Genomic DNA, 25942 nt, shown 5'->3' with positions numbered 1-25942 from the left:
CCAACCTTATACAGCCACACACAGTGGGTTCACATCTTGGCAGACAAAGCCAAAACAAGTACAGCCAAGAAAGGGGGAAAGAATTGACGTATTGCCTGCAGTGCACACATAAAACACAGAAGTTACTTCCCAATGCTCTCCCTGGACAAAGAAAACACAGACACTTTAGAGAGTTTAGAAACTGTCGTGTAAGAAGGTAATTTAGGGGCGGGCACATTCATTCCTGAGCATGCTCAGTGAGGGAGCACATCCCTGAGCATGCTCAGTCTGAGAACATAAGGAAAAATGGTAGATACATTTGAGGCATGCTCAATTCAGTTGTGATTGTTTTGACTGCCAATGTGACTGACATAATCAAGAAAAACCCAGAGAGTCTCAAGGAAGTATTAAGACCAGGTTAGCCTGTGGGCATGTGTATGAGGGGTTGTCTTAATTCTGTTAACTGATGTGAGAATACCGAGTCTGGAAGTATGCAGCACTATTGCTGGTTTGGGTCTTAAATGTGTAAGAGCAGATAAAATGGGCTAGAGGTAAGCATGTGTGTGTTCTCCCTCTGCTCCTGGACCTTGTGATGTGACTAGCTGCTACAAGCTCCTGCCTTGACTTCCCCACGATGACGGACTATAAAACGTAGACTTGTAAGCCAAGTAAACCCTTCTCTAAGTTACTTTATGTCAGGGAATTTGTCACAGCAACAGAAATGGAACTTGACAAGAACCTCATGGAGCATGTTTGAAAGGTTAAGATGGTGGACACAAGAACACTCTGGGCATGTCCAGTTAGTGTGATAAAGATGAGCTGGCATGCTTGGCTTTTTCCAACATGTTTTGGCTAAGAAAAGGGAAAAGCTATTTGAAGGTGTGCCTTACTTGTTGGCTAACACAGGACTGCAGCTGGCCATCTCACAAGGCAATCAGCCCAGCTGAATTTCCCTGAGAAATTCTAGCTTTACCCTGTGCTCTCCTTGTGAAGTCTTCCAGTTCAGGCCCCCACTTTCTTAGAGAGCACAGGTCGCATAAGGCAGGATCAAGTAGCACATTGTAAATGCTCCTCATGATGGTCCAGGAGCATGCAGACAGCATCCTTTGGTTCCCACACGAAAGATAAGTGGCTTTCCTTCACATGCTCACATGAGGACGCAGTGCTTGACCCCTGCCAGGAGGCTCCACAGTGGCTCCTCTGAAGGAAGCTTCTCTCAACCCTCCCCATCAGCTGCAACTCGAAAGCCAGGCCTACCCAGGGGCTTCACCTGCCACATTTCTAATGGTGAAAGAGCAACACCTGTGCCCAGGCTGCTGCAGGACGAGGCAACTTTAGGCACTGGGCCTGGTACAATACACCGATGATTTCTCTAAGTGCTAGAGTCAGGTTAGTCAAAAGGACAGTGCTGCATTTTAAAGCTGCACAGTCATTCCCCGAAGCAAACTCTTACAAAAACTTTCTTTAAAAGATAAAGGGGCAGTTTTCACTCCCATATAATTTAAAACAGATTGGAGAGAAAAACAGGAAGATGCACATTTTCCAAAGGATGAACGTGTCAGAGAAAACACTGAATCTCATGCCTAGACAGCCAAACCCAGTGCAGTTTCTAATTGTTCTAATAACTCATTTTTATTGGGAGATCAAATCACCATCAAAGGAAATGATATCCTCTTAATGTCTTATTAATAACAGCTATAGTCTTCAGAAATTGATAACGAAGGCAGAATTCAATTGGGTCAGATACATCTTCAACTGTATCATTGGGTGGAAGTGAGCTGCTCACAAAATGTCCATAATTACTGCAATTCGGCTTCTTGTTAAAGTCTGAAATTACATGGCTGACATCCCTTTTGTGACAAAAACACTTTTAAAGGCCAGAAAGTTTTAGATTCTCTGGTGAGAATGCTTTTGATTGGAAGTTTCTTGGACGCAGCTGCAGCAGTTTCGAGTGAAGCTGTGCCTGTGCGTTTTCCTTCTGCCCAGAACATTTCAGGATCTGTTGTTTTGATTGCGACATTGTCCAGCAGGCCAGACTGATGATTAATTCGTGTTATTAAGATGACTAAATGCTCCTTTCAGATGGTCGTTGAAAATCTACCCTAGGCACAGCCTTGAAAGTGACTTGATTGCAGATCTTGGGTGGTACAGAAGAGCTTCGTGGTCCTTCCATTTAAGCAGCATGCACTGATGTCCTGTAAACTACCATGGCTCCTTGAGAACCCAGAAGGAGGTGGGAAGTAAAGTCACACGTGCTGTGTTCCCAGGGGTCATATGAACACAATGAATGGGTAGGAAGTCAGTCACTAACCAGGTAAGTAGCAGTCTTGTAAAACAGACACTGGCATGGCTGATGAGGACAAACCCCTTCTTTACAACCAACACTCCAGCATGGTAAGCTAAGAGGTCAGCTGACCAGCAGTGTGCCAGGGTGGGCATGTGACCCAATGTTCTAGTTAGCTTTCTGTTGCTATGATAAACACTGACCAAAACCAACATAGGAGAGGAAAGGGTAATTCCTCTTTCAGGTTACAGTCCATCACCGAGGAAAAACCGAGGACAGGAGCTCAGGACAGGAAACACAGCAGAGACAATGGAGGAACACTGACCACTGCTCCCAAGCTCATGTTCAACTACCTTCCTATATGGTCCAGGCCCAGTACTGCCTAAGAACAGTACTTCCCACTACAGTCTGGGCCCTCCTACATACAATAGCAATCTAGAAAATGTCCCACGACACAACTAATAAGGGCAATTCTTCAGCTGAGGCTTTCTCCAGTAGACTATGGGAACTTTTTTTCCAGTAACTGTAGCAAATGCTTTTTTTTTTTTTTTTTTTTTACAAACACAACCCCCAGCATATGTAGCACAGAGTGAGCGCTCTGAAGAAATGACTGTCTTTCAGATTGCCTTTGTGACTGTTGGGAGGAATAACAAGGCATAATATCTTGAAATCCCTATAAGGATTATCTGTTTCTCCATCCCAGTTCCTAAACCCATTTTTACTGGTGGAAATCTGTGCAAACTAGCATCTGAGTATTTCTAATCTCTCCTTTCTTATGTTTTTAAATAAAGTATCAGTGTTCTTATTGGATTTTTTTCTGTTTAGAAAATTATGCAACATATTTTGATTATGTTTTCCCCTCCTCCTACTTCTCCCAGATCTGCTCCATCTCCCTACCCACCTAACTTTATGATCGATCGATCTATCTATCTATCTATCTATCTATCTATCTATCTATCTCAAAATAAAACAGAAAAAAGAAAATCAAAACAAAACAAAAAGCTAACAAGACAAATATATCCAAAACAAAGCAGAAAGCCCACAAACAACAACATGGAGTTGATTTTTGTGTTGCCCTGAGCATGGAGCCTGCCCTAGAGTGCAGTTGATATACTCATTTACTGACCCAAAATCTAAGTCTCTTGCTTGTGAGGTGCTGTTCTTGTATTTGGGATGAACCATTTAGGTGAGGTCTCTGAGCTTCCATTCTAATGGGTGGGGTGAGACTTCAAACAAGTAATCCCATAACAAATAAATGAATACTCATGAATGCTGAGTACTGGGAAGAAGGGACTGCACCATCCTTATAACCCCTGGCTGTTCTGTGCTTTTCAGGTGTCCTCTGGGCTCCCTTTTAGTTTGTCTACCTTAAGATGGGGCTTTAAGCAAACTCAGAATTCATTCAAATTAATTTTCCTAAAATGTAAATTTGATCACATTATTCTCTTACTTAAAAAATTGGGTTGGGTTCCCATTTTGCATAAAGTGATGCCCAAATAGCTTGCTGTTGCTGATGGCCCTACAGAAATTGGCCAGACCCTTTCCATCTCCAGCACATCTACCCATTCACTCCCTACACCACCCAATTCCTTTTCAGATTCCACTCCCTAAATTCAGTTTCCCCCTAAATCAACACTCTGGCTCCACTTGATCTTGGCTTATTAGAAGTCATTGCTGGTGACTGGGCAGATGGCTCAGCAGTTAAGGGCACTGGCTACTCTTCCAGAGGTCATGAGTTCAATTCCCAGCACCTACATGGTGGCTCACATCCATCTATAATGAGATCTGGTGCCCTCTTCTGGCCAGCAGGCATATATGCAGGCAGAATACTGTATACATAAATAATAATAAATAACTCTTTAAAAATAAGTAAGATAAACATCATTGCTTTTGAGGTTGCAAAGCTAAGGAGGACGCTGCTGGCTTCCCTCTGCTTTGCTGTAGATGATGCCTCAGATCAAAGCCACCTAATTGGCTGTAACTGTTCTGTAAGGTTTCATTTCACTAGCTTGTCCCTGACAATTGTCTTTCAATTACCTCCCTCTGTCCTCCAAGGTCTTTATCTCTGTCTTTCTTGGTCCTCTGGGAAATATAGGCTTTGCCATCTTCTGTTTTCCCAAGAAAAGATAACTTGGTTACCCTAATAACTAACTACACTAGTAACTACAAATGGGGAAAGGATCCAATAAGACATTAGTCATGCAGCTTTCTCAACAGTACCTTCTTTTTAGATTCACAGGACCCACAATATCCAGTGGCGCACAGAATACAGTAGCCCATGTGTCAGAACAGTAAGCCTCCATATTTACAATTGTCTTTGAGAAGCCTATCTGCTGTGACTCCCACAGTTTTGTGTATCAGCCTTATACTTGCTCCCTTAGTTCCTTGATGGTGACAGACTTCCTACTCATTAGTTTTCTAGTTTTTCAAGCAAATACTTTCCTTTGCTCCAACAATTTATTCTCAAGTAATTGTTCCTTCCTTGAATTTCCAGTTACATAATCTTAATATGAGCCCATCACCATAGGACCTACCTCCCAAGACTGGGTTGGCATGGGTACTGAGTCTTTGGTCAATGTTATCACTCAGTAAACATGAGCTTCTCTTTCCTGGCTGGAAGAACACATTTCTGATAACATGTCTCCCAAAACTCCTTATGGTATTCTTGTGTCTCTGCCTCAGGTTATTGTTTTTCAGAATTAAGCCCCATCTTTCCATCTAGATTAGTATTCAGGAGGAAACACTGGTTTGTTCAACTATGTTTTCCCCACAGTCCAGTACAAAAGGATGGTCAGTAAATGTTTGCTGAATAGATGAGTTAACAAACAAATGTCTCAGCAAGTAAAGAATAAAGAAAGCCAAAGGTCTTCATGTTCTGTATCTACCACTAATGTCATATTTATCCTAAGTCTTGGGTGAACACCTCTATCAGTCCTTGTGGAATCTGATAATAAATCATCACAGAAATGTTTAGAAAGTAAGAGTAAAGCCGGGCAGTGGTGGCTCATACCTTTAATACCAGCACTCGGGAGGCAGAGCCAGGCGGATCTCTGTGAGTTCGAGGCCACCGTGGTCTACAGAGTGAGATCTAGGACAGGCACCAAAACTACACAGGGAAACTCTGTCTCAAAAAAACCAAAAAAAAAAAAAAGAAGAAGAAGAAGAAAGTAAGCAAGGGTAATTGCTTCTGATGAAGAGTGATGATGATTTTGCTCATTCTTAGTAAAACTCTGTGTTGGTTATAATTATGAGCTATTTTCTAACAAGAAGTATAGCAGTAATTTTAAAGTTTTCTTCTACTAAAGATTCTGAACAAGACTGGCGGTTCTCCTACATTATAACCATGGCTATTCTAGCAACAGGGACCCAAGGCTCTCAGTAACACAGGGTTTAAGCATCTGGCCAAGTTTGAGCATAGGAAGCTGGTTAAGTCTTAGGGTGTAGAGAAGATATCAGAATGAGGACCACTATCTGCAGCATATATTTAAACAGTTCTTTGGTCTTTTAGCTTATGGTAGAGATAGGGACTTGAGATCATATGCACTTGTAGCTTCTTAATGAAATTTTTCCATTACATAAGAGTACATGCCACAATTCATGTAAAATTAAATGTGAAAGGTCTTAAATCACATATAAAACTAGTATCTTCCAGGTTACATCAAGAATACAGTTGCTTCCTTTTCCCAAAGATGTCATTCAAATATAGTATAGAATGTGTAGATTATACACACTTCTCTTTATGGCCAACCTGCTGGCAGCTGTACAACTGAACTTCACATTGTAGTAAAGGAAATCAAACATGAACCCAGATAACATGTCACTAATCAGCACTATTCCTTTGTTGATATATTTTATTTGAATTATGTTTATGCATATGTGTAGACAGAATTTTCTCCAGTCCTGCCTTGCCCAGCAGTCCGGACAAATCTCTCCCACCTGCAGTCCTACAGCCGCTTATAAAATAATTATTCAGAGGCTTATATTAATTACAAACTGTACGGCCTGTGGCTTCAGCTTCTTGCTAGATAGCTCTTTCATCTTAAATTAACTCATTTCTATAAATCTGTATGTTGCCATGTGGCTGTGGCATTACCAGTCTGCTGGCATCCTGTTGCTCCTTCTGTGGCAGGCTGGCGTCTCTTCAACTCTGCCCTTCTTCCCTCTGTATCTCTGCTTGGATTTCCTGTCTGGCTGTAAGTTTTCTTGCCATAGACCAAAACAGCTTTCTTTATTATCCAATGGGAGCCTCACATATTTACCACATACAGAAAGACATCCCACGGCACATGTGTGAGGGTTTGTGCACATGAGTGTAGTGTAGAGGATTCCAGAAGAGGATGTCAGATCCCCTGGAGCTTGAGTTATGACAGTTGTGAGCCATCTAATCTGGGTGTTGGGAAATGAACTCAGGTCTTAAGTGAGAACAGTACTCACTCTTAACCACTGAACCATGCCTGCATTTCTGAAAATATTCTAGAAATACGTTTTTCTACACTTAAAGGTTTGAGTTGTTTTAGTATGGATATATGATCTAAAAAGTCATGAATGCTTCATGACTTCCTTAGCCAATGGCTCCTAATTCTGACTAACAAACGTTCTGAGACACTGACTACATACAGGAGTCATTAGAGTGCCTAGGACAAAGCAAAATTCAGACCCTTCTCACAGGAAGCTTATGATGGAATGAAGAGGCACATTAGTCTCACTAATTACCACTGACACAGGCAGGCCACACAGAGGCACTAGAGAAGTGAGGCAATCTATGGGCACAGACAGAGAGGGCACCTTATACCTGAGGACAGCAACAGTGGCTGTGGTCCCTGGAGGATGGTCAGCATGTCGGAGGCAAAAGAGCTGGATGAGAAGCAAAATGAGGCAAGCTTTTCACAGAGGGCTGCTATAAGCATGCACAGGAAGTAGACATGGAAAAAGTCAGAGGTTCAGCTGGATATGAAAATTAGAACATTCCCTACCATCTGACAAGGGAAGGCTCTCTACTCTGTGGGAACTCACAAAGAATGAGCTGGATTGGCACCAGTCACAGCCTCTGTGGGCAGCATCTACAGGATTTTGGCCACTGGTAGCCGAGGCATAAGACCAGGCAGAGACCAGGACAAGCAATCAGAAATAATAATGTAACAAACCAGAAGTGTGTATTATGTTGACAATTGGGAGTATCTGAATGATGATAGTGGTCTCCGATGTCAGAGTGAATGGCTTACTTTAAATCACCAGCAGAGTCTTCCCTGTGAGTAGCAGGATTTAGGAGCCTGGCACAGCTGCTCTCTCCTATAATACCAGCACTTGAGAGGCTGAGGCAAGAAGACTTCAGTGAGTTCAAAGCTTGCCTGAGTGACCTACTGAGTTCTACGTCAGCCTAGGCTACAGGGTGAGACTCTGTCTCAAATGACAAACAGAAGACCTTAAGTAGGACTCAGCACCGTCTGAACTACCCCTGTCCCTGTGCTGGAAACTGTCTTAACTGACCTCCAGTAATCACCTCTCCAGAGAGTCAGTGCTTCCTGCTCCTCTGCAGAAGCCCAGGGCTGGAGGAGCTCCCGGCACACCGGCCATCAACTCATGATGCTGACACCATTGCACAACCGATTCTGACAAGTAAAGACTGCTCTGTAAGTTGGGGAGAACCCACAACTAACACAATGGCACCGACCGACCGACCGACCATTAAAAACAACATCAAGGGGGTTGTTTAAAGAGTAGCATTGGGAGCACAGAGACCAACCAAAGGCCAGGAATGCTACCCAGACAGGATAATGTGGCTGAGTGATGTTCGAATATGAGCACCAAGAGGCATTTGTTATTGTTATAAATCTAGAGGCTCAGGCAAACTCATCCAAGAAGAATTGCTGACACTGTTGTCAAATCAAATCGGGCCATCGGCACAACGTCTATAAAAGGTCACTGGGAACAATATTAAGATCAAAACAGATCTTGCCATGGTTGGCCAGATGGCTCAGTGGTTAAGGGAACTGGTTGCCCTTCCCAAGGACCTGAGTTTGATTCCTAGAACCCACATGGTCTCTCAAAAGTTTCTGTAATATCAGCCCCCAGGGGATCCCATGCACTCTTCCAGCGTCCACAGGCACTGCCCCATATGGTACACAGACATATATGCAGTCAAAAGACCCACATTTATAAAATAAAAATAAAGGTTAATTTAAAAAGAGATAAAGAGAGATAACCAATAGAGATGGAAGTCTGCAGTACAGGGAGTAGATGAAACTCAAGTCGCAGGTGGGTAGGAAGGCAGCCGGACAGGACACCAACAGGCTCCTCTCGTCACCACACAATTGAAAACCAGTTGAGTTGAAACACTAGAACTTTTGGATTGAATTACATCCACCCCTGTTAAGGTTGTAATCTGAAGTGTTGCTAAGGGCTCATGTTCTGAACACTACTTCTCTTGCTAGGGATGATATTTCAGGAGATTGTGGAACCTTTAGGATGCGGGACTTGACTGACAAAGTAGAACACTAGGGGTGGACCTTTGGAAGTTCTACCTCTAGTTCTAGATTTATTCTCTGCTTTCTGGTCAACCTCCCCCACTTCATCGTGCCAATGAACTCAGCTGCTCAGCTGTGCCTTTCCACCATGATAGACCACAACTGTAAGCCTGAAGCTGCTCCTTGCAAGTACTGTTGCCACAACAAAGCAAAGCTAACTAATACAATCAACAAAATATGTTCAATTCTTAACTCCCAAAACCTTCTTTGGAAATAGGGTCTTTGGGAAGAAGCAGTGAGAACGACCCCTAGACAGACCAAACCCATGCACCATACTGCTGCATCCCCACGTTCAGCATTGACATCCCCCGCCACCGCCGCCACCATGCCCAAAAGAAAGGCTGAACAGGATACTAAAGGAGATAAAGCCAAGATGAAGGATGAGCCACAGAGAAGATCTGCAAGATTGTCTGCTAAACCTGCTCCTCCAAAGCCAGAGCCCAAGCCTAAAAAGGGCCCTGCAAAGAAGGGGGGAAGGTCCCCAAGGGGAAGAAGGAGAAGGCTGATGCTGGTAAGGATGAGAATAATCCTGCAGAAAATGGAGACGCCAAAACAGACCGGGCACAGAAAGCTGACGGTGCTGGAGATGCCAAGTGAAATGTGTGCATTTTTGATAACTGTGTACTTCTGGTGACTGCACAGTTTGAAATACTATTTTTACCAAGTTTTATAGAAATGCAGAATTTTGTTTTACTTTTTTTTAAGCTATGTTGTTAGCACACAGAACACTTCATTGTTTTTTGGGGAAAGGAACCTGTGTCACTAGCGAAATGTCTCCCAAGCTGGATTGATGGTGGCTGATGTGGGAAAACATCTTTCCATGATAATTTTGAAAGACTCCTCTTGGCTCTCAGGAGAAACATCCTGGTGTTGACATACATGGCCACCATGGCACAAAATGCCTTGTACGTGGAGAAACTCTAAATCCGTTTTCATACCCTCCTCCCCTGCACCAACAACATAGACGTAACTCCTTTAAAACCAGAGACCTGTCTGAACCCGACCCCCAAAATTGGTTTTGCCAGTCTATCAGGCAATCTGGACTTTGCAGTGGTATCATTGAGCAGCTGTTCCTTTTATAAAAGATTGTGGATCTTCATGATGATCCTGCCGTGTTCATTTCGTTTCCTGAAAGTCAGGGTCAGCTTGTGAAAAGTTGTTCAACAACATCCTCAATGTGAACTGTCAGCCCTCGCTCTAAGCTCTCCCACTTTTCAAAGCATCAAATGAAGACTCATCGGGTTTTATAGTGGCTTTTTGATTTTGGTAGTCTATACAAGAAGGGAGTTTGGAAACTCTTGTATACTGTTAATGACTGTCTGCCCATGTCCTGCCTGAAAAACCATGATTGTTTATGGAAAATATCTTTAATAAAGCTGGGTACAGTTTGGCTTATGAAAAAAGAAATAGGGTCTTTGGCACTAGGAATATAGCTCATTGGTAGAGTGCTTCTTTAGCATGCTCAGACCCTAAATCCAATCCTCAACACTAAAAAGGAAAGGAGGTAAGAAGGAAGAAAAGGAGGAGGGGAAGGGGGAGAGAGAGGAGAAAAAGAAATGGAGTCTTCATAGGCCATCAGGTTACCGTGAAACCACATTAGAATAGGGTAGACTCTAATTCAACATGACCATGTCTTTAAGAAAAGGGAAACATTGGATGCAGACACAGAGATTACCAACTGAAGATGACGGCAAAGAACGAAGTATGCTTTTACATCCCAAGGAATGCCAAAGATTGTTAGCAACCATCCGGAGCTGAAGGGAGGCCTGGAGCCATGTCTTATTAACAGCCTCCCAGGGAGTCGATCTTTTGCACACCAGGACCTTGGATTTCTGATCTCCAGAACTGTGACAGAACGAATTTCTGTTGTTCTAACCTCCTCAGCCAGGGAGCTCTTTGTCACAGCAGCTGGGAGAAACTCATACAGGAAGATCATGCTTTGTTTTCTTGCAGGCTGTGATAAAACAAAACAAAAACAAACAAAGAACAACTAATGTCCTTATAAGAAGGCGGTTAATCTGGACCCAAACGGAAGGAACATATATGAAAACACAGGCAGAGGCTGGAGTGACAGATCCACAGAGAGGCCACGGGCTGCTGGGAACCGCCAGAAAAGGTGGGAGGAGCCATCGTGAGAGCTGTCAAAGGGGCACAGCCTTGCTGACATGGTGATTTCAGACTCCTGACCTTCATGCTCCCCTAGCTACCTGGCACCTACAACTCCATTGCTGAAGCCCTAGAAAACATGACACCCCTGGAGCAAATGCCAGAAACCAAAATTCAGAAGTATCTTTAAATGATTATAAAATTTGATCAAGTTCTACTTTCCCCCAAATACAAGGTTGGTTTAACATCCAAATACTTTAATAGATTACATTGATATAATAATATTCCAAAGAAAAATTACCTTGAGAGATACAAAAACAGCATTTGACAGAATCCCAAATTCATTCGTGATTTTTTGTTTTTGTTTTTTTGTTTTTTGTTTATTCTATACAAGGTTTCTCTGTGTAGCTTTGGAGCCTGTCCTAGAGCTTGATCTGTAGCCCAGGCTGGCCTCAAACTCACAGAGATCCGCCTGCCTCTGTCTCCCCAGTGTTGGGATTAAAGGCAGGTGCCACCGCCACCCAGCTTCATTCATGATTTTTAAGAAAAAGAAATTATCGAATAGGAAATAGGAATAGAAATAGGAAAACAGACATGGTGTGACACATCTGTAATCCCAGCATTTGGAAGACAATTTGAGGTAGCCTGGTCTACATAGCAAGTTCCAGGCAAATCTGGGTTACATGGCAACACTACATCTCAAAACAACAACAAAAAGAAACAGAAGGAAATGCCCTCAACCTGACCAAGGACATCTGTAAAAATCCAGTAACGTAATAACAAAACAGCAAATGTTTCATTCCCTCCCTGTGGGAAGACCAGAAATGTCTGTTCAATATTGAGGTGAATGGCCCTAGTCAACGCAATAAGAGACTCACAAAACTAAGGATGAGGAGAAGCAGGAAAGGGAGAAAGGGAGAGTGGAAAACAAAAGGGAACTAGACAGAAGAATCATCCAGCTTGGAAACAAAGTAAAATTATGTTATGATATCAGGTGTCCCGTGTGAGTAAGTCTATAAAAGTCATGGAGCCCACAATCAGCACACAAATTATATGTTTTAGTAACAAACAATTTGAAAATGAAATTTGAAAAAAAACTACATTCACAAAGCACCCAAAAATGAAATAAAGTTAGCAAAATAAACAAAATATTATTCTGAAGCTGTTTTAAAATTCCTGAGAAAAATTAAAATAGCATAAATAAATGAAGGCACTTCATGTTCAAAGATTAAAATATCTAATATTGTCAGGATGGTATTGTCCCTATACTAATAATAAGTAAATTAACCCTAAACCATACTGAAATGCCAGAATAAATTTGTGTGTGTGTGGAGGGGGGGGGGGAATCTGCAAACTAGTACTCAAGTTCTTATAAAAATACAAAAAAAAAGCAAAAAGCAATTTTGACCCAGAATAAAGTCAGAGGACTTACACTTTCTGATTTCAGTGTTCACCATAAAGCTGCATTAATCAAGAGGGTGGCATTGGCACAGGATAGGCATATAAATCAGTGGAATAGAATTAAGGGTCCAGAAATAAACTCTTATGTAACAATCAGCTTAATTTTGACAAAGGTGCCAAGATAATTAATAGAGATGAAAAAGAGTCCTCTCAACAATCGGGGCTGGGGTAATCAGATACAAACATGCAAAACAGTGGCAAGAAAGATCTTAGACCCTCACCACACACCACACCCAACAGTTAATGCAAATAGTCCATAGAGCTAAATGGGAGATATTAATCCATGAAGACTCTAGAAGGAAACACTGGAAAATATCTTCTGACCTTGAGGTGAGCAACGAATTCTTGGCAACTGTACCAAAAGCCTGACCCAAAGAGTAGTCGCAGCTTTTTAAACACAAGGATGAAAGGAGAAAGCTTTGAAGAGATCATTTAATGAAAGGAAACCTAAGTGGGGGGAACAGCCTAAAGACACAAGGGCAGAGTCAATGGCACGGATAAGAAGAATAGAAAGCATCATCCCAACCAAAACCTGTTTACTTACAAAAGAAGAGAAAAATGTCCAGAACGATTGGTGTTTTTTTTTTTAAAATTAGAAGCTAAAAATGAGAAGAAAAATAGACTAGAAGGGCAAGATTTTGTGTATGTGTGTGTGTGTGTGTGTGTGTGTGTGTGTGTGTGTGTGTGAAGAACACCAGGGTCTGAAAAGGGAGACATAACAACAGATATCAAAGAAATCCAGAGAATTATGAGGACATACTTTAAAAACCTGTACTCCATGTTGAAACAGAAATACAAAACCAAAGTGACTCGCTGAGTGTCTGGAAAAACAAACACTTTGTGTGAGTGCAGAAGCTCCTCCCTCACCAGCCAACAGCTCCAGCCCTCTTCTGTGTCAATATATCAACCTGCAGGTCCCAAATGCAGAACAGACTCACCCATCAAGGTGTGTATGGAGCAGCCACTGAGTCTGCACTGTGGAGCAGGAAGACACAGCTGTTCATGGACGAGACTCCAGTGCAGAAGATATCCCAGGGAAGACACTGACTATGAAGACTGTGTATGCCTGACTTGCCAACAGCTGCATATGGCTAATAGTTACCAGTGTGGCTCAGTCAGCCTTGCCCTGACTTCCACCTGTCTCCTTACACATGCACACACAGTGAGTTATGTGCTCAGTGAAGGTATTCTTATGGGCATGTGTCTAACGTGCTGCTTTGAACCCACAATTCAAATGGGATTGATTGACTTGAAACTTCACATCATGTTCACATTTAACCTTAAACACCTATGCAATCATGTTGAGGGGAGGTCCTGTTACTTCAGTACCACAAAGCTTATTTCTATACTTGAGTTCTTAAGTACCAAAAGTTGGGGTGGTTTAAATGGCGTAGTACACATATATGTGCATATCATTTTATAGCCTCAGAAAACTGACTGGAGACCTTGTGAAGAAATGTACATGTTATATATTTCTGCTACCTGAATTCTCCTGGGTAATTTGATGGAATATTTTAAGTTTCAGTAAATCAAACAGTAAATAGACTTCCTCTCAAAACAGACACACACACATACACACTTTACTGAATTGGAAAATACAAAAGAAATGGGTAGTTTTTCAATACATATCACTTACCAAAGTTAAGCCAATATGAGATAAGCAATATAAACAGACCTATGACCTCTAATGAAATAAAAGCAGTAATTATAAACTCCCCCCCCAAAAAAAGGCCAGGGCCAGATGGTTGTAGTAATGAATTCTACTAGACTTTTAAAAAAGAGTCAATGCCAATACTCCTCAAATTATTCCACAAAATTGAGCAGAAGGAACATGCCCAATTCATTTTATGAAACCATTATTATCCTGATACCCAAACCACATAAAGATCCAACAAAGAAAGAGAATTTAAGACCAATTTTCCTTATGAATATAGATGCCAAAATTCTCAGTAAAATGCTTGCAAACCAAATCCAAGAACGTATCAAAAGGATTATCCACTGTGATCAAGTAGGCTTCATCCCAGAGATTCAGGGATGGTTCAACATACATAAATCAATAAATATAATTTACCATATAAACAAACTGAAAGACAAAAAATATGATCATCTCAAAAGGCCTTTGACAAAATCCAACCCCCCTTTGTGATAAAAGTCCTGGTGAGATTAGTGATACAAGGAAGCTACCTCAGCATAACAGAGGCAGTTTACAGCAAGCCAACACCAACATCAACTTAAATGGACAGAAAAACCAAAGCAATTCCACTAAAATTAGGAACAAGACAAGGTTGTCAGCTCTTTCCAAACCCATTCAATATAGTGCTTGATGTCTTAGCTAGAACAAAAAGACAACAGGAGATGAAGGGGATACAAATTAGAAAGGAAGAAGTCAAAGTATCTTTATTTTCAGATGATACCATGGTATACCAAAGTGACCCTAACAATTCCTCTGAGAAACTTCCTATAGCTGATAAACATTTCAACAAAGTAGCTGGATACAAAATTAACTCACAAAACATTATAACCTTTCTATATGCAAATAATAAGTGGACTGAGAAAAATCAGGGAGATAATAATAGCGTCAAATAATATAAAATATCTTGAGGTAACTAAAACCAAGCAATTGAAAGACTTATATGATGAAAACTTTAAGACATGGAAGAAAAAAACTGAAGAAACTATCAGGAAATAGAAAGATCTCCTATGCTCCTAGATTAGTATGATTAACATAGTCAACATTGCCATCCTAACAAAAGAAATCTACAGATTCAATGCAATCCCCATCAAAATTTCAATACAATTCTTCACATAACCTGAAAGAATAATTTTCAGCTTCATATGGAAACACAAAAACCCCAGAATATTTAAATCAATCCTGACTAATAAAAGAACTGCTAGAGGTATCACTGTCCCCAACCTCAACTGAACTACAGAACTTATAGTAATAAAAAAACAATATGGTATGGGCACAAAACAGACACATTAACTAATGGAGTCGAATTGAAAACCCAGACATAAATCCACACACCTATGAACACCTGGTATTTTATAAAGAAGCCAGAAATACACACTGGGAAAGAGAAAGCATCTTCAACAAATGATACTGATAACACTGGATGGCTGCATGTAGAAGAAACGAAATAGATCCATACTTATCACCCTGCCCAAAACTCCACTGCAAATAGATCAAAGACCTCAACATAAAACCAGATGCACTGAACATGATAGAAGAAAAAGTGGGGAGTAGCCTTGGACTCATTGACACAGGAAAAGCTTTTTGAACCAAACATCATTAATACAAGCACTAAGATCAAGAATTAATAAATGGCACCTCATGAAACTGACAAGATTCTGCATGGCAAAGGACATCACTCAGACAACATGGCAGCCTACAGAATGAAAGATTTTTACCAACTGCACAACCAATAGAGGGCTCATACTCAAAATATATAAAGAACTCAAAAAAACTATATATCAAGAGACAAATAACCCAATTAATAAATGGTACATCTATCTAAACAGAGAATTCTCAAATGTCTGAGAAACACTTAAAGAAATATTTGCCTGCACCAGGATGGTTGAGTAGTTAAGGCATTGGACTTAAGAAATGTTCAACACACTTAGTCATCAGGGAAATGAAAATCAAACCAACATTGAGATTTCATCTTACACCCATTAGAATGGCTAAGATCAATAAAATAAATGATAGCTCATGCTGGTGAGGATATGGAATAAGGAGAACACTCATCCATTGCAGGTGGGAATGCAAACTTGTACAGCCATTATATAAATCAGTGTAATGGTTGCTCGGGAAGATGGGAATCAATCTACCTCAAGATCCAGTATTCCACTCTAGGGCATGTAACCAAAGGATGCTTCGATCTGTCATAGAGACACTTGCTCAATCATGTTCATTGCTGCTCTACCCATAAAAACCAGAAATTGGAAACAACTTAGATGTCCCTCAACTGATTAATTGACAAAGGAAACGTGTATATTTATACAATAAAATGTTAGCCACCTGTTAAAAATGCACATAAATAAATGGAACTAGAAAAAAAAAATCCTGAGTGAGGTATCCAGGTCTTAAAAGACAAATGTGGTACATATTCACTTATATGTGGATATTAACTTTAAGTCAATGATAACCAAGCTACAATCTGTAGACCCACAGAGGTTAGATATAAAGTAAATGGCTTGGGGGATAGATGGATCTCCCTAGGTAAGGGACATAAAATAAACAGTTATGGATGGATGGAGTTACAGAGGACCAGAACAAAAAGATCAGCTGAGAGGAGGCAGAAGAAGCTATAAGAGATGGAATATGGGAAGAGACAGCTAAAATTAAGAGGCATTTGAGAGATAGTATGGAAACCTAATAAAACAGAGGCTTCTTAAAATGTATACATGTATGAAGGTGATCTAAATGAAACCGCCAAACAATGGAAGAGACAAAGTCCAAATTGGATATCTCTTGTCACCAAATGAAGCTTCTAGTACCAAGAATGGTTTACATATAAATGGGTTGTTGGCCAAAGGGGTCTCATGGGAACCCCTAAACAACCCAGGTTGTTACTAAGACTATATTTTGCCCTCCGCAAATTGACAGCACAGCCCCATTGCTGGAGACAATACTGACATAATTCATCTCTCATGGAACATGAAGAAGACAAGCTGGTGCCTACACAGAGCCTTCACCCCTACATTCCAGTGTCCTGGGTACAAGAAGGTACTCTGAATACTACCAAAGGGGAAGCAAAGACCAACCCAGCCACAAACAACAACCCAGCTACAAACCCTTTGCTCTACAATGGTTTACTACCTGCAAGATATGCTGAGGCAATGGTGGCACAAAACTTGATGTAACCAACCAACAAGTGATTTGACTTCAGGCCCACCCCATGAGATGGAACTCATACCTGACACTGCTTGTGTGACCAAGAACCTGAGACTAGCTAGCCCAGGATCCTACGGTAAAACCAAATAATACCAGTCTTTAAAAAGGAAAAAAAAATGTAGTGATAAAATGATTCCTGATGTTATTGTGCTATATACTCACAGATTAGTGCCTTTCTCAGCCATCCTCAGAGAAGCTTCCTCCTGCAGCAGATGGGAACAAATACAGAGACTCACAGCCATATATGATGTAGAGAATGAGAGGCCTTGGAACACTCAGCCCTAAATGGGATATCTCCATCAAATCCCTCCCCTTGTGGCTCAGGGAACCCTATAAAAAAGGAGAAAGAAAGATTATAAGAGCCAGAGGGGATGGAGGACACCAAGAAAACAAAGCCCTCTGAATCAACAGAACCACTGTACATATGAACTCAAAGAGACTGAGGCAGCAGGCACTGGGCCTGCAAGGGTCTGTACCAGATGGAGTCCTGGAGCTGAAAGGAGAAGTGGACACATGTCCCCATCTAACAGGGAAGCTATCTCCAATTGATAACTCTCTTGGTGAAAGCAAAATCTCCGCTTGCAAGTGATTTTCACCGGGAAAACAAACTACTTTTAACGGTAGACTGCATGCCCAGTGGGAAAGAAGCTGAAGGGTATCCTAGGAGGCTCCGGTCTTACAATGGCAGGGCTTCTTTCCCTGCATTTTCTAAAACTTTATCTTTTATTTTTACATTGCTTTTATTTTATTTATTTTCCCTCTTTTTACCTTATATGTCCTGTGCATACATACTATGGCTTCCATTTCAGTGTTTTTATGGGATTTCTGAGTGTGTGAATGAGTGGGTCTCTGGTCCCTTAAACTTATTTGTTTTGACCTATCCCAATGTGTCAATTCTTGTTTTATCTTATTTTAATTTTATGTTATTATTATTTCTTATAAGCCCGTTTGAGAGAGAGAAAGGTAGTAGATTTGGATGGGAAGAGAGGTAGGGAGGAACTGGGAAGAGCAGAGGGAGGAGAAACCATAATCAGGATTATATTACATGAGAAAAAAATCTGTTTTTAACAAAGGGGAAAAAAGAACACCAGTGTCAATTTTGTGCTAATAAATGTAATTGCTGAGAAAATCGATGGGTCACTATAGAAATATAAAATGCCAGGACCGGTCATGATAAAGAGAAGAGGCCAGCAGCATGTGTGCTTGGAGTTTCCTGGAACCTGGCATGGCAGGGACTTAGTGGTTTTAGTGACTACCTTAACTTTTGTTTTCTTGCCACTGAAATTTTGTGTTAGTTTATGGTTTTTGTAGCAGGTCAATTTGGCCCAAAAATAACCCATTAATTCAATATTATCCCAATCAACATTCCAGAAGGTTTTTGAAGGATTCCTCAGCCTCATATACTCAGAACGAGAAGCCCCCACCATGTAGCCAAATACTTAACATTTAAAAAAATTAATCAAACAAAGCTACCTCACCTTCCAGATGCTAAGGCCACCCACAGAGCTGCAGAACAAGGCAACTCCACTGCAGAGACACAAACATTCCCAAGGGATAACGGAAAGAGGTCACAAATCTGCCTGTTATTTTACAAGGAAAACACACAATAAAACAGACTTTTAAAAATAAACTATTGATAGGAAAACTCAATATATTCATAGTTGGATTCATATTTTACACCACATGAAAATGAATGACCTAGCACATAAAGAGTGAAACGTGACGGCTAATGGAAGTGAATTATGTACATCCTGTCATGGGGCTGGAAAGAGGGCTCAGGGGGTAGAGAGGCTTGTTGTGCAAAAGCAACTGAATTCAATCCTGAATCCTACACAAAGGAGGAAAGGCGAGAACTGACTCCAAAGTCGTTCTTTAACCTCCCAATGTGTGCCAAGACTCAGTGAAGACCCACAGTGACCCTAACAACACTCTTCTTTTAAAAATCCTCTTATGGTCTAAATAAGGAGGAGGGAAATTTGAGTTTTAAAAACACAAACCATGGGGGAAAGCTGACAGATGAGAGTTAGCAGAACAGTATCCAGAACACAGCAAGAGCTCCTGAAAAAGAGGACACACCAAGGGTATGCAGTGAAAACCAGACTCCAAATGTGTAAATGAGTATACAGTCATCTGTCACAAGTAACCAAAATAAATACATCACCTAACAACTATCTAAAGTACAAGTGCATGTCATCCATCGATGGGAAAGTAGGAAGGGTAGCCATGGAGTATGGGATGCAAGCCAATGCAAGTCAGTGAACGGCTTTCCAGCCCTAAACCTTCTCTGACTCCGTGTTTCAATGGCACGGAGTTCCTTCTGCCCTACTGTAACGGGCTCACATAAAGCTTCTCTGCCCATCTTTAGCAAGCATCCTTTACCTTGACCTCTATGGTGGACACAGCCTTAGCAGCCATCCTCCCTACCAGCAAGGCAGCAGCCCCTCCCTGCCCTCAGCAGTCTCCCCAGTCTGAGATCTTCTCACATCACACCGAGACCACATCCCTGTGGGTCTGCACGTTCAGGCCTGAGTCTCTGCCCCATTTTATGTGTTCCTTCCTCTTTCCCAAGCCTGCTGGCCAGTACCCAGGGCTGTGCACTCCTCCAAAGCTCAGGAAGGGTTCGTCAAAATGCCCAAATGAACTGAGAAAACAAAAGCAAACAAATCTTTTCATGATAACTTATTTAAAGTCAGGAGGAATGGAGGCTGTCAGGGAGAGCTTTTATGCGTGTTATAGTAGGAATGTTTAGGTTTAAAGAGCAGGCTTCTCTTCTACGTGCTATCCCCAGTCTCCCAAGGGCATGATTCAGCTGGGTGCAAAGAAACAAACAAATAAGGAAACAGAAACACACCAATTCTTATAGCACATTCTTTCCAGGCCTTTGCACCCACATTCCTAGGTCCACTCCACCTTTCACATTTCAGCCCTACTATAAATAATAATATACCAACGTGTCTGTTATAAACATAGCACAATAATAACCGAATTTTCTGGTCATTTGTCATGGGCAGGTGCCACTTTTTTGATGCAGTAATCTTGTGAGGGATCTACTGTCACTCTACAGATGACATTTTTCAAATGAGAAAAGTGAGGACCTGAGAATTACATCCCACATGCAAGATGACTCAATTAATGGGTGGCAGAGCACAGGATGGGTACTGAGTTGGTCCCATGCCAAAAATCAATGCTCTTACCCGTGGTGCCAAGCCTGCCCCATGACGAAGGTCAGAAGCAAACAAATGGACACCAGATCTGAAAGATGATCTCAAAAGGAGACAAGGAGTGTTTAGCCGTTTAAAGGACCGGGTATCTATCATGATTTCTTCTTTATTGTATTTTATTTGCATTGCTATGCTAAAACCTCAAAATAAACAGTTTTTGTTAAAATAGAAACAAATTTTAAAAAATGTAGGAAAAAGGTATCTATGTTGTGACACTGAGCTACCTTTCCCGATTCAACAACGTGCATTTTTCTCTCACTCTTGGCACACCCACAGAACTATCTTCCCAACTTTCTATTTTCATTCTCTTGTCTCCTGAAAAGAAACAGGAAGTCTTAAAGAAACAGGAAGTCTTGCATCAAATTATGACGGGCAGAACACTCTAAACACAGGCACATAAATAGCAGTTGCAAAGTACGTATATTTTAGGAAATGCTTCTTGAAAACATGCCCCTATATTTCTAGAATGCTAACTAAACCGCACAGTGGCAGAGGCAGTTAGAGCACTCTACAGTTAGAGCACTCTACGGGATCAGTCATCTGTTCTTACCAGTCCCTTGTAAATCCTGTGCCCATCTTTCTTTCTGTACCCCAAGACAAAAGTGGTTAGTGGGCCATTTCCAATTTACATAACCAGGACAACGTGTAGAAAAATGCAGAGCACAAAATAAAAGCACATGGCACTATTGCTGCCTTCTAATACAGCTGGGAAATGATGTAAACATGCAGGTATGCGCTCACACCGTCATGCCTCCGAACAGACTCACAGCCAGCAGCCAGCAAGTCCCAAGTCCTCTTAGATCCCTTTGGCACATTGGCCTGGCCTCATGTTCATTCTGATTTATTAAGTTCCACCTAGAAGACAGGAACACACAGATGGTAGGTGTCACCCATGTGCAGGCACAAGCCCCTCAGCTGGCCATACAATAGTCAGGCAGGTACCATCTTCACTCTATAAGTGAAGAATTAGGGGGTGGGAGGAGGGAGGAGGTGGGATCTGTGGGTGGTGTGTAGGGTGAGTAGAAAATTTCTTAATGAAAAAAGAAAAGAATTGGGGGTTAGAGAAATCAAATGTCCTGAGTTACATTCTAGCAGATGACCTGGCCGTGATTAGAACTTGAACTCATCTAGCCTCAAAAGGTCTGTTTTCTGTTTAATCCTGCCATCCCAACGCTTTATAAAGAGCAGCGTCTAAGACATTCTGTCTCAAAATGACTGCTTCAATCTGTCCAATGGACAGGTCACACAGAGGTCAAGGGTAAAGGACAGCTTCCACTGGGTGTAAAGCTCTTCAGTTAATGTCGATTTCGTCAGAATTCTACCTGGCCATGATTTCTACCTCACACCTATGCCCGGCCAGATCCCAAGGAACTGGCTCTTCTCATGCTCACTATCTTGCAGGGCCCGGAAAACGGAAACAAATGGTGGCAATCCTTCTTCTGTTATCAGTACAAATGCAATAAGCGACTCAGGCTGTAAGGCCACATCCTTCATTTACAAAATGTTTGTATTGTCTCCGAGGCACTTAGCCATGGGAGACAGCATTTTATTTATTCCTTGCAGGTTCTTTAGGCTTTCTGATTCACGATGATTAGAACTCCAAGGATGAATCAAAAGAATAAAATGCAGACACAGGACAGCAATGCTGCAAACCAAGAGCCGCAGTACCATCCTTCACTATCTAAGACATCTGTTTGCTTTTCAGATATTAAATACCAATTACCTCCTTGACCTACATAAAGCAGAAGAATGCTAAGGAGTTTGCCAGGCACAGTAAACTAGGCTGTGGTATATTCATAAATAAAGTCATTAACAGGGCTGTTAATGAGCAGAGCGATTAAGAACTCGTAGTGCTCATACAGAGAACCCAAGTTCAAATTCCAGGGCCCACATCAGACAACTTGCAACTGCCTGTAACTCCAGCTACGGAGGATCTGACGCCCTCTTCTGGCTTCTATGGCCATTGCACTTGTGCACAAATCTACAGTCTCTTCCTCCCTCTCCCCTTACACACACACATCATTTTTTAATATATTTCAAATAAAACATGTTAAAATCATTGACAAGTCACACTAAACAAACTTGGGTTGTAGTAGCACACCAAAGACAGATTTCCACAGTTTTTTTGTCATTAAGTAAACAACATTTTAATAGGTACATACCACAGTTCATCAGTGCTCCAGAAGGAAGTGGGAAACCCACATGGCTGCTCTGTCCCCACGAATCTCTTTTCTCCATCGCCTGGAACATATCCAGAGGATCTAAGTCAGTGTCTCAGTCAGGGTTTCTATTGCTGCAACAAAACACAACCAAAGAGCAGGTTGGGGAAGAAAAGCTTTATGCTGCTTACACCTCAGCATCGCTGTTCATCACTGAAGGAAGTCAGGACAGGAACTCAAACAGGGCAGAATTCCGGAGGCAGGAGCAGATGCAGAGGCCATGAAGGGATGCTGCTTACTGGCTTACTTCCCCTGGCTTGCTCAGCCTGCTTTCTTATAGAACCCAGGACTACCAGCCCAGGGATGGCACCACCCACCATGTGCTGGGCCCTCCCCCTTTGATCACTAATTGAGAAAATGCCTTACAGCTGGATCTCATGGAAGGCATTTCTTCAACTGAGGCTCCTTCCTCTCTGATGACTCTAGCTTGTGTCAAGTTGACACAAAACCAGCCAGTACAGTCAGCATATACTACATATATCCCATTTCACCATAATGTTTTCATACATGTACACAAGGTAAATATGATTTCTTATCTCATGTTACCCACACTTATTCTCCCACTAATTCCCACTTGTCTCTGTTCCATTTACTAATGACTAGGACCATTTCTATGTCTTCTTTTATGTTTCATAAATGAGATCAGTTGACATTTGTCTTTTTCATCCCAGATTATTTCACTTAACACAGGGATTCTAGTTCCATTTATTTTTCTTCAAGTGGCATAGTTTTGGTCTTCTTCCTGACTGACTAGTACTCCTATCATTGTGCATACATACTACATTCACCTGATGGTGGATATTATGAGAAATATGAGTCTAGAACTCGATAACCTATTGGTGGGGGAGTCATTTGTCACTGGAGAAAACTGATTACCCCTCTTCTTACAGAGAATTCACCAGAGATGACCAGTCAGACACAGTTCATCTAAAAAAGCCACAGAGGATATGCAGAATGCAAATTTGAGCACGTAGCTTGACTTCAAGAGATGCTGACCCTGGAGGAATTTGAATTTCTACCCAGCAGCTTCTTTACACTTTTTTTTTAAAGACAGAGTCTCACTCTGTAGCCCTGGCTGTCCTGGAACTCGCTCTGTAGACCAGGTTGGCCTTGAACCCGGAGAGCTACCTGCCTCCTCATCCTGAGTGCTGGTATTAAAGGCATGCACCACTACCCTGAAAAACTGAAGTTCTGTGTCACTTAACCCTTTGGTAGAAGAGTGCTTTTCTTCTGTTTTCTGAAAGGACCAAGCAGATGCCATAACAGGCTGCTCAGTCTTCTCTCAGAGATCAGGCCTCAATTTCAGTTTCCTGAGACTGAGCAAGCAGTCTCTGGGAGGGCCATGAACAAAAGACAGTCCTTGCCAGAGCTCCCTTTCTGCACGTACTCTGACTGCTCAAAGTTCAGCCAGATGTTTACTGTCTGGGACCCCTCACCAACTTAGAGTTATGTACATGAGTCAAGGACAGAGCCTAGACCACTGAGCTAGCACCCACAGTCAGTACATGCTAGGCCAGCTAGCCCCCATGGTAGCTCAAGGACAAAGCCTGGGACTTGTGCTGGACTGCCCCCAAAGTGATAATTGTAACCACCAACCAGTAAATTCAAAGGTTATATACCCTCACCCAATTAAAAGAGAACAGAGATAAAAATAAACCAGTCCAAGTTGCACCCGTGGCAAACCCCCCCAACTGCCCTGAAGGGCTTGTGGGTTTTGCCTTTAAAAAGCTAGCCTCACAAAGAAAGAGCAACTCCTCCCTGCCTCACTGTATTGGGTGTAGGAATGAGTTCCCTGTCTAGACTGGTATCTACAGAATAAACCTTGCTGTTGCATTCTGGATATCCAAGGTCTTCGGTGGTCTCTTTGGGGTCATGATCTGGGCATGACATTTTCCACGATGCCTAGGCTGATTTCACATCATGGATATTATGAATGGGGCTCTGCATAGTGCGCCAGTGGATGCGGACAGGCAGGAGGCAGGCGGTGTGCTGACTTAGATCCTTTTCGTGTATTTGCAGGATCGGTAGATCTCAAGCATTTGGTCATTCTGTTTTTCACCTCTGAGAACTTTCGTGTTGATTTTCACAGGCCTGCACAGCTTAGGTTCCCACCGGCAATGTGTTCCAACTTTTTTCCCAGCATCCTCACCGGCATTTGAAATGTTTTCCTAATGATATCCTTTCCGCTAGGAGTGGAGTTTTTATTTTCATTTTCCTGATGGCTGGGGATATCGAGCCTTTTCTTATGTATCTATCGGCATAAGTAGGTTCATCTTCTGTGAGGTAGCGGCTTGTTTCACTTGCTCTGGCTTTCTGAAACTTAGCTCCCACTCCTAATAGCTTGCCGCCATGCCTTCCTGTGTCTGGAGCTCTGACTGGTTAGCTTCCCTGATACACGCCCCTGAAAGAGCTGACCTACACTTTATAACGTCTGTCATTACTTTCCCATCATGTGGAACTGAGTGTCTGACTTGGTCTTCCACTACTTACCTAACGTCATTGAAAGAAACAGGTCTTACCTCCAAGGAATAGAAGGCATGGTTTATTATGGAACATATATGAGTGGCTATGGCCTAGGATCATAAATTTAGGCCTCTTGAAATACAGTGTTCTAGAATTTTTGAAAGCTGTTTCATGAAATGTTACAGTTTTACATAACTAAGAAAGTCATAATTACATCAAATTTAAAATACTTTGGTGAAAATATCGGAGACTTGTTTGGGAATCTGAGGATGCTTTTCAGTCAGCCTCAGACACTAGCTGATGACATTCTTAGCTTTGGGGTTGGTAAAAGTTAGTGGTCCACTAAGGTAATACACTTCAAAGGGTTTTTATCTATTCGTCACGGGATGTTAGTCCCGATACTCCTGGGCAAGGAATGGCTGTTCAGGAGGCTAAAGTGAGCCTGAGATAAGGTAAACAGCCTTTGGACCTGTAACATCCCAACCTCTCCATGTCACTGAAGCTCTCAGTCAGTCATTCTCTGCAGACACAGCTGCTTTCCAGGAACTGGTTGTTGTTGTACCTTCGTTATGTGGCTGTGCTTTCGATTACTGTCAGCCAACTGCTCAGGCTATAGCCTGGGGGGAACTCTGTTCCCCCAGACAACGGCTCTGCTGCTGCCACTAAAGGTAGTTCTAACTAAATCTCTATCATTCTAATAAAACTTGAGATTCAAAAGCTGGGGTGAAAACCTGCAAGCTCAAAGAGTTAAGAGTAGCGACTGACTTTCTGTTTTTGCTGGCATCCCGGGA

The 25942-nt window shown here is 41.9% G+C and overlaps 1 pseudogene; it reads left to right on the top strand.

The window, feature by feature from the left end:
* Positions 1-9112: 9112 nt before the first annotated feature.
* On the top strand, positions 9113-9384 carry LOC131895987 (non-histone chromosomal protein HMG-17-like; annotated as a pseudogene).
* The last annotated feature ends 16558 nt before the right edge of the window (positions 9385-25942 follow it).

This window comes from Peromyscus eremicus, chromosome 19 (assembly GCF_949786415.1).
Source record: "Peromyscus eremicus chromosome 19, PerEre_H2_v1, whole genome shotgun sequence".
Taxonomy (NCBI): Eukaryota; Metazoa; Chordata; class Mammalia; order Rodentia; family Cricetidae; genus Peromyscus; species Peromyscus eremicus.
Note: the sequence above shows the minus strand (reverse complement) of the source record. Positions and strands in the feature narration are given on the sequence as shown.